This window comes from Talpa occidentalis, unplaced genomic scaffold, assembly GCF_014898055.3.
Source record: "Talpa occidentalis isolate TD23 unplaced genomic scaffold, MPIMG_talOcc4v2.1 talOcc4.15, whole genome shotgun sequence".
NCBI classification, from domain to species: domain Eukaryota; kingdom Metazoa; phylum Chordata; class Mammalia; order Eulipotyphla; family Talpidae; genus Talpa; species Talpa occidentalis.
This window is the reverse complement of record NW_023601543.1, coordinates 78,216,656-78,226,794: the sequence shown is the minus strand read 5'-3', so window position 1 is coordinate 78,226,794 and position 10,139 is coordinate 78,216,656. Positions and strand designations below refer to the sequence as shown.

General features: G+C 38.2%; 1 pseudogene; it reads left to right on the top strand.

Annotated features, from left to right (window-relative positions):
* Positions 1 to 7,828: 7,828 nt before the first annotated feature.
* Positions 7,829 to 8,764, top strand: LOC119245737 (nucleophosmin-like; annotated as a pseudogene).
* Positions 8,765 to 10,139: the final 1,375 nt, after the last annotated feature.

Below are 10,139 nucleotides of genomic sequence, written 5' to 3'. Positions count from 1 at the left end.
ATGAATATTTTGGAATTCACTGTGCAAATTATTTCTAAGTATTTGTCATAACAGTTTTCCCCAACAAGTTTAGTAGGTGAATAGCACAGTGACACTTGGCCTTCCACACTCACTCACATCATTTCATTATTTTGTTTCATCTAATCATGCTTATCCCTTTCATTTTGTTTCTATTAGACTAATGAGCTTTTTCTGCATTTTATTTACCTTCTAAACAATCAGCATTATTTTTTTGTCCATTCAATCATCTTACTAGGTATTGGAACAATATCTCTGCCTTCAACTCCCTTTTGAAACTCTGGTTACCTTTCTTGCTGTTTAAAATAGTGAAATATTCCTGATATGCACATTTAGCCTAAGGTAGATGAATACAATTCTATAAAATGAAACAACAGGGTGTGACAGTTCTTTGAAAAAAATTTGAAGTCCTTTGAAATTAGCTCTCCTAGGAGTCTATTAACCCCTCATTCATAGCTTCTGAATATTCTATATAGAACACAGTACACTGCTGATATAATCTCTGGACTCTTATTCTTTAATGAAAAAAAAGTAAAACTAAAGGAGGAGAGAGATTACCCCACAGGGGTGATACTTGAGAGCATGCTAACATTTTAATTTCTTTCTGAGCATTGACAAATTGCTTGTATATAGGACAAGTGGTTCTTAATTCATTCATTTATTCAAAATGTTATTAAATCCCAACCTGAATCAGGTACTGTGCTAGGTATTCAGTATAGTTATTCACTCAACTAGCATATAAAATAGTGCAGAGAGACAAGAAAACAATTACAATATCTCATGTTATAAGTTATGAACAAGAGAAGGACCCAGTGCCAGTTAAGGGATTGAGGAAAGGCCTCAGGCCCAAGGAGCTGGAGTAAGCAAGTAAGAAAGGCAGAAGGGATTCCAAGGAAAGGAACCAGTAATATCAAAGACACAGATACTGGAGGAGAAACAACATGTGGGAGTGGGCACATTTTTGGAAAGCTTTCCTCTTCCAAGATGCTTAAGATTACAATTGGAGTACATGCCTCAGGTTTTACAAAGGATGTATTTGTCATATGAGCCAGTGTTAGAACAATGCATAACGAAACAGTAAGTAGACTTTCTACTGTCTGTATATAAGGTCAATTTAAACTTCATGCACTTTACCCTCAGTGGTAGTTGTTTAAAGATGCATTAGCTGGGAATACACAAGACGGCAGGTCATTTATCTGATAAACCAGTTTAAAAATTATCACTATGGGAGATAAAAGCTATATGCTTTAGGAAAATTATTCAGCTAAGACCATTTTCTTAGACCAGTGGTTTTCCAACTTTAACATGCATCAGAATCCCCTGGAGCTCTTATTCAAACAGACTTCTGGGTTCCACCCCCAGGGTTTTTGATTCATCAGGTGTGGGTAGTGACTGAGAATTTGTATTTCTAACAAGTTGCCAGGCTGATGCTGCTGATCTAGGACCACACTTGGAGAAATGCTAGCCTACGGACTTCTTTAAAGACCTTGCAGTCAGGGGACTGAAAATAACAAATCGCATGAACTCTTAGTGTTAACCATAAATCAGAGTTTACCGTGCCCAAAGTAACAGATTGCACCCGAGATGCTTTCAAACTGAAGCCTAGGGACCTTAAATCTCATCATTCTCTCCCCAAACTCCCACCTCCTTAGCTTGTCCTCTGGGTTTAGGAAAGCAATGTGATTTAAATAATTTATTTCCATACTAAAAGCCTTGTTTTTGACAAGAGCACTCTCTTCTGTACTTGGGTGCTTTCTGAAATATTCTGTTATGTAAAGAACAAATTGCTCCCAAATTTAAGCAGATGTCAACAGCTATTACCCTTGTGAAAGCTGCTTGTGAAAGTGTAGAAAGAGATCTTTAATGTTTTCTCTTTCTGGTGAAGGGAAAATCAGGCAAAATAAATGTCAGTCTGAGATACTTGCAGTTGAATTTAAGTAATGAAATAAAATGTCAATATTTTCACGGAACATTTATCTTAAAAAAAAAAGGCTTTCTTCACTTCCCCAAACATATATGATCTTTTCGCTAAATGAGCTTTTGCTAATATATCCACTGAGCACATTCACAGAAACCTGCCAGTGAACCAAACCTCAGAGTAGCCTCGGGTTTTTTAAATGACAAAATGGCTGTGGTTAAACAAAATATAACCAGCAAAGCTTCATTTTCACCCTGAAGAACCTGCTCCCCACTTGCCTTGTTATGAAACCCTGCTGGCTGAGGGAGCCTCTGATACAATGACTCCGCAGTTATTTTAAGTATCAGTGTGGGAGGGGTGGGGGATGGGATGGACACAAGGTTGATAAATTCCCTTACCCACCTCCGGAGTAGAGGATCTCTGGGCACGATGCTGCTTATTTACCAGGCGAAAAGTGCAGTGATTAGATTTAGCCTAGAGAAGATGGGGGAAGGAAAAGGATAATGAGAGTATTACATTGAAAGTATTTCTACTTATCCACAATTTTGAAGCAAAATCACACAGAAAGCAATATTTAAAAAGAAAACATTTTTTGACAAACATATCACCATTCATTCATCTCCTTCCTATTTCACTGCTCTTGATAAATTGAACTGAAATATCTGCGTAGCTCTCATCATCTATGCAAAATTCAGGCTGTCAGATGCATGATGAAGAGCAACCCAAGACAAGCCAAGTTGAAGCAACAGATTTCACCCTGGGAAAAATTTTCTTTTTACCTAAAAGCACTATACATATTTGTGAAATCTCTTGGTGAGATGATTTCTCCTAGGAAACTTTTGGTGCCAGAATCCCTGCATCTAGCCTGGCACAGGCTCTGCCCGCTTCCTGGCTGCCAGGCCCCTTACACCAGGACAGGAGTCTTGAGCCCTGTGCTTTTCTCCCAAGCCTTTCACAGAACATCTTGTTCAAGAGGGAAGGAAAAAAATCAAGTTAAATAGCCACCTTCTCAAATGTCAGGAGCCTGACATTCAAAACATGTAATTTAAATATAGCCTTATAAATTTTAAATTTTGGACCCAAGCCATAATACCTAAAAAATACTCTAACACCATAAATAACACAACAGAAAAGACATTTGTCAAATGCATAAGCATCAAAAATAAATGAAACATTAGTGCCATAGGGTTTGAAAAAATCTAACCCAAAATAATCATTTGTTTTTTTAAAATATAACTGTAACGGGTGGCTGAAGCCATAGACTGTTATAGGTGGTGCCCCCTGGAGGTGGTTGTTGGTAAGGCTAGATAGTCCCAGGGAAAATCCTAAAAAGTATGGCATTTGGGGTGGGACGATGTATAAGTAATATAAGGGACTGCAGAAGGGGGTGGATTCATTCAACTTCAGAGTTCAGCATTTCAAGATTGAGCTTTTGGGGTTAGTGGATTTTGGTCCTCCACCACACCGATCTTCCAGAAGGCTATTGTGGGCCTCTGAAGGTGGAGGCCTCCAGCAGAGAGGAAAAGTTCAGAGGCTTTGCCATTAGCCATGTGACTGAAACTGTCCCTGGTTTTGCTGCTGTTACAGCCTGGCAGAGAAGGTGAAGACCTAGAGCTGGGTGCCTCGCTGAGCTGCATGAGTATGGCCATTTGTTGGGTCTTTCACCTGCTGTAGCTGCATCTTGAGTGTCGCTTGCCTGGTGCTGTGATAGGGCATCCTGGCAACTCCAGGAGCATCTCTTGTTGCAGCTTCTGTTGTCCTTGTGATTTGGAACCTGGCCTAGAGTCTGGCTGCAACGTGCTCCAGTCAACAGAGGCAGGAAGACACTATCTTGGACACGCAGCCTATTGTTCAGGAGAGGAGCTCCACCTCAGTGGTGGGAAGATGCCATCTTAGGTGCTTTTGTTTAGGATTGAAAAACACTGGACACTGTTGCGGGTGAAATAAAGGCCATTTTGGCCTCAATAACTCTTCATTTTTCCCTGGTTTGTTAAATAAATCCCATTGTTGTTTCCTGAGCCTAAGTAGTCTTGCAACTGTACATGCAGGTGAAGAACTCAGAGAGTGACCAGTAAACTATCTGGGTAGTGTCCTTGGCCAGTTTTAGTGTCCCTTACTGCCCTGTATCAATGCTATAAATTATTCATAGCTAATGATGTTATAGAATAAATTATATTGCTATTAAACTACAATGATACTATTGTAGTTCAGAAATTCTAAGGCTCAATTTTTTAAAAAACAGTTTATATCTACAAAATCAAGAAGCATCTTACAGTCAGTGGTATATCTAGGTTTCATAACAATATTTTTTTCTTTTCTAGCTGTACATAAAACACAGTGCATCTTATATTTAATGGTGTCTTTGATGTGGTGATATGAGTGATTATCTACAACAGGAGAGAACTTTAGCAGAAACCATTTCAACTAAGAAGTCATATTTTAAAATAATTGCTAAGTAAAACACATTGGGTTCTGTGAGGGGGAGGCATAGATAAATAGATTGTGTATCCCTGGTTTCAGAGTTAACAGTATAGAAAGAGGGTGCCACACATAAGCAACTAAATAAATGCAAATTTTAGTTCTGTGGGAATACAAAGGGGAGAGGAAAGTCATTCTGATTAAGAGATCAAAGAAGGCCCATGAAGGAGGTAGTTTTTGCAGTGAGTCTTGAAGGAGGAGAATGCTGCACATTAGGTGCAGATAGATATATGTATGTAAGAAGAGAAGCAAATCCACAGAGAATAGAAATCACTCAAGAAATATCAGACTGTGGGCCTCCCGGGTGGCGCAGCGGTTGAGCGCTGGGTTGTGAAGCTGCCCGCGGCCTCTGCAGCACCGGTTCGGTCCCCAGCTGCTCCCCGGCCACCGGAGGAGGGTCCCGCATGGCGTGGAGACCTCTCCTGCCGCCCGCTGCTCCCCTCAGCAGTGTACTTTGGTCCTTCTGCCTGCTCTGCTCCCTGCTCTGGCTCTGGTGAATTCTCTCACCCTCCCGCGCTTCTGACTGTACCTAGTGTGCTTGTATAAATAAATAAATCTTAAGAAAAAAAAATAAACAATGATGTAAAAAAAATTTAAAAAAATATATCAGACTGTGATATAATTAACTGAATAAGGAAACCAACAGGCAAACCCAGTTTGGGTGGAGGTAGTGGTGGAATTCAGATTGGTTGGGGCATGTTAAATTTGAGGTATTTATAGGATATTGCAGTAGGCACTTGCCATTTTTGACCACCCATCCCACAATGTGGAATTTCCTGACTGTTAGTCTCACTGGAAGGTACACCTCACTTCTCATTACAGAAGTAAAAAAAAAAAAAAAAGTTGAATATTTTCTTTCCTGACTCTCTTGCTGCTAGGGTAAGGCTATGCCACCTGCTTTGGCCAAATAGACACACCTGTTCTGGAAGTTGAAACTGGAATTAATATTGCAAAAAAAAGCACAATCAGGGGAAATTCTTTTTTTTTTTTTTTTGGTTTGTTTTGCCATTTTATTTTTTAAAAAAATTTTAGATATACATTTTTTATTTTTATTTATTTTTATTTTTTAAACAATATCTGCTTCCCCCCACCTCCTCAGGTTGAGTCCCCATAGAGTTTCCTTCCCCAAGGCACCCGTGCACCATTACCACAGTCCCCTGTGCTCCTCCCTCCCTCCCTCTTATCCCTCTCCCTCCTTCTCAGGGGAGAATACTTTTAGAGGTGATGATTGCCCCAGAAATCCATGTCCATTAGAAGCTGCACTTTCCAGTATTCAGCAATGTTTTTTATATCACATTTGTTCAGCTAAGTGATTTTGGCCAGAGTTCCAGCTACAAAACATCCCCACAATCTTGCCTGTTTTCCAACCTGGTTTTCCAGCTTTCCTAGGGATGATGAGAGATAGCCAATTGTACTTACAATGGTCAGTTTCTGTGCCTGGCAAAGCATGAATCCTGGGTGCTACAGACATTCATCGGAAGATGTTTCATACAGACTGGGAAAATGAGCACACAGTACAAGAGGAAAGTCAGCCTAGACAACTACACAGGGGAATCATTTGACAAGGACTGAAAATTAAAGCTAAAGGAGAAAATGAAGTTATAGATAAAGGGGGAGGAAGGCAATGACATCCTTAGGGGGAAAGGACAGAAAAATAACATTCAGCAAGGACCAAACAAAATGCCATAGAAAGCAAATGTCCTGAGGGCTTACTACATGACAGGTATTTTGTATACGCTAGCTCATAACTTAATATTTATAAAAATTGTGTTAGGTATTTCCATGCTGACTTGCAAATGAGAAATACAGACATCAATTAAATACCTTTCTGAAGTTACATAAATAATGAGTGATGTGACCAGGATTCAAACTCAGATTTGTCTGATTCCAATATTAGACTGCCTCAATGCCAGGAGCTTTAGGAAAGAACAGAAACCAAAGATAAGGCCTTTGGTGCAGTGGTTGTCAGCCCTGGCTGCACACCGGAAAACCTCTAGAGAGATAAGGAAACTGCTAATGCTTGGGTCCCAGTTTCTGATGTAGTTGGTCTGAGGTTTGGCCTGGGAATCAGGACTTTTAAAAATGTCCCAGGTAAACAATTCCAGACTCATTTTATGAGCCCAACATTACCCTGATACTGAAACCAAACAAGAATATCACAAAATAGAAAATTATAGGTCAGTATCTCTGATAAACATAGGTGCAACATATTCAAGAAAATATCAGCAAAACAAACTGAGCAATATTAAAAGGATCATGTATCATGATCAACTGGAATTTATTCCAGGTATGCAAGGATGGTTCAACATCTCCAACTGAATATGATATACTGCATCAACAAAACAGAGGATAAAATCATATGATCATTTCAACAGATGCAGAAATCATCTGACAAGATTCAAGATCCAATAAAGGCCATTTATGACAACCCCACAGCTAACATTATACTCAATGTTGAAAGAGTCAAAGTTTTTTTTTTTCTAAGATCAGGAACAAGACAAGGATGCCAATTATCACCACTATATTCAACATAGTATTGGGAGTTCCAGCTAGAGGAATTAGGTAAGAAAAAAAACGGAAACTCATTATTTGCAGGTGACATGATATTATATATTTAAAAAACCTAAAGACTCCATTCAAAAACTATTAGAAGTAATATATGAATTAAATAAAGTGACAGGATAAAAAATGATATACAAAAGTCTGTTGAGTTTCTATATGAAAAGGACTAGCAGAAAGAGAAATTAAGAAAAGAATCCCATTTGTAAGCTTATCAAAAAGTATAAAATACAGAGGAATAAATCTAACCAAGGAAGTGAAACACAGAGAAAACTATAAGACATTGTTAAAAGGAACAGATACACTAAGAGATAGAAAGGTGCTCCTGGATTGTAACAATTAACATTGTTTAAAAATAGCCAAGTCAATATACAGATTCAAGGCAATGCCTATCAAAAATGCCAGTGCTACTCTTCACAGAAATATAACAAAAAATCCTAAAATGTGTGTGGAACAATGAAAGACACCAAATAGCCTAAGCAAGACTCAGGATAAAAGAAAAAAAGTTGTAGTATCATGGTTCCTGACTTTATAGTACAGATTTATAATAATCAAAAATAGTATGATATTAGAATCAGAAATAAACCCACACATATGACAAAGGAGTCAAGAACATGGAGTAAGAAAGGAAAGTCTCTTCAATAAATGGTGCTAGGAAAACTGAAAAGCCACACTGAAAAGAATGAAACCAGAATACTAACACCACACACACAAATTAATCCAAAATGGATTAAAGATTTGAACATAAGAACTGAAACATCCCTGGTGTGATTGTGTCCTGCACAGCTGTTCTGAGGCTGCAGTTGTTTATCTATATCTTGCTTACTATCCCACCTAAATGCATGCCATCACCCCATGGAAGATTCGATGGACATGAGTCCCCTAAAGCCCCATAACTATCTTTTTTGGATGAAATCTAAAGGCCAACAATTATTATCACTTTAAGGTGGGTAATGATGAATGTGAACACCAGTTATCTTTCAGAACAGAGTTTAGGAGCTGGTACAAAGGGTGAAATGGACAATGTTGAAGCAGAAGAACTGAAGTATGAAGCTAGTCCTACTAAAGTAACACTTGCAACTTTGAAAATGTCTGCAACAGCCAACCCTTTCCCTTGGGGACTTTGAAATCCTGCCCCCTGTGGTATTATGGCTAAACTGTGGTTCAGGGCCTGTGGATATGAGTGGATAGCACTTAATAGCTGTGAAGGAAGATTCAGAGTCAGAAGATGAAGGGGAGGGGGTGTGAAACGCCTAAGTTTATCTGGGAAGCATTCTGCCTCTGGAAGTGGTAGCAAATTTCCCCAGAAAAAAAGCAAAACTTTCTGCTAATGAAGATGCTGACAATGACGATGATGATTTTGATGAGGAGGAAGCTCAAGAAAAAGCACCAGTAATGAAATCTATATGAGATTCTCCTGCCAAAAATGCACAAAAATCAAACCAGTATGGAAAAGACTCAAAACCATCAATACCTAGATCAAAAGGTCAAGAATCCTTAAAAAATAAACAACAGCAGCAACAACAACAACAACAAAAAAAAAACAGGAACAAAACTCCTGAAACAACAAAAGGGCCTAGTTCTGTAGAAGACATTAAAACAAAAATACAAACAAGTATAGAAAAAGGTGGTTCTCTTCCCAAAGTGGGAAACAAGTTCATCAATCATGTGAAGAATTACTTTTGGATGACTGATCAGGAGGCTATTCAAGATCTCTGGCAGTGGAGGAAGTCTCTAAGAAAACAATGCAAACAGTTTGTTAAAATTTTCCATCTTGTTTCATTTCTATAACAGTTGATATCTGGCTGTCCTTTCCATAATGCAGAGTGAGAATTTTCTCTACCATGTCTGATAAATGTCCAGACTTCATTGCCAAGAATGTGTTATTCAAAATGCTTGTTAAAGGCATATGAAAAAAATGTTCAACATCACTGTAATCAGGGAAATGCAAATCAAAACTACACTGAGATACCATCTTACACCAGTGAGAATGGCACATATTAAAAAAAAACTAGCAACAACAAATGTTGGCGAGGATGTAGAGAAAAAGGAACTCTCCTGCACTGCTGGTGGGAGTGCAAACTGGTCCAACCACTATGGAAAGTTGTATGGAAGTTCTTCAACCTACTAAAGATGGAGCTTCCATATGATCCAGCAATTCCACTCCTAGGTATTTACCCAAAGGACACAGAAATATTAATTCAAAAGGCACCTGCACCCCTATGTTTTTACAGCGGCACTATTTATAATGGGTAAGCTATGGAAACAACCCAAATGCCCAAAAATAGATGACTGGATCAAAAAGATGTGGTATACATACACAAGAAATACTATTCAGCAATCAAAAAAAGATAAACTCATGCCATTCGCAGCAACATGGATGAAGCTGGAAGGGATTATGCTCAATGAAATAAGCCAGAAGGAAAAAGAAAAATATCAGATGGTTTTGCTTATAGGAGGAATATAGGGGAACCAAATAAGGGATCAGGGAAATAATAATTATAATAAAAAAAATCAACAGGAAACTATAAATCAGAGACATTCTTCAGGGAAGACAGAGGATGAAGAATCAAAACAGGGGAAGGAAAAGCACAAAGGACTATGGCAATGGTGCACAGGTGAATTGGTGGTGGGAATTTTACAGGGACTACACCTGAGAGGAGAAAGCATACATTGTACAAAAAGGAAGAATGATGTAAAAAAAATACATATATATATATATAGAGAGAGAGAGAAAGATAATAAATAAGTTAAAAATAAAATAAATACATATAATAAATGTAAAAAAAAAGGACAGATTATTTGAATAGAGATTAAACCAAAGAAGACATACAGATGGCCAACAGGCATGTGAAAAGAAGTTTAGCATCTCTTATTATTAGAGAAACGCAAATCAAAACAACAAAAAGATATTTTTCACACATGCAAGAATGGTTATTGTCCAAAAGACCAAAAACAACAATTGTTGGCTAAGATGTGGGGAAAAGGCCACCCTTGTACACTCTTGGTGGGTATTTAAACTGGTACAACCTCTACAGAAAACAGGAGATTCCTTAAATGAAGAATAGACACCTATTTCACTACTGAGTATTTATTTGAAGAATACAAAAACACTGATGCAAAGGGATATAGGCACCTCCATATTCACTGTAGCATTATTTACAAT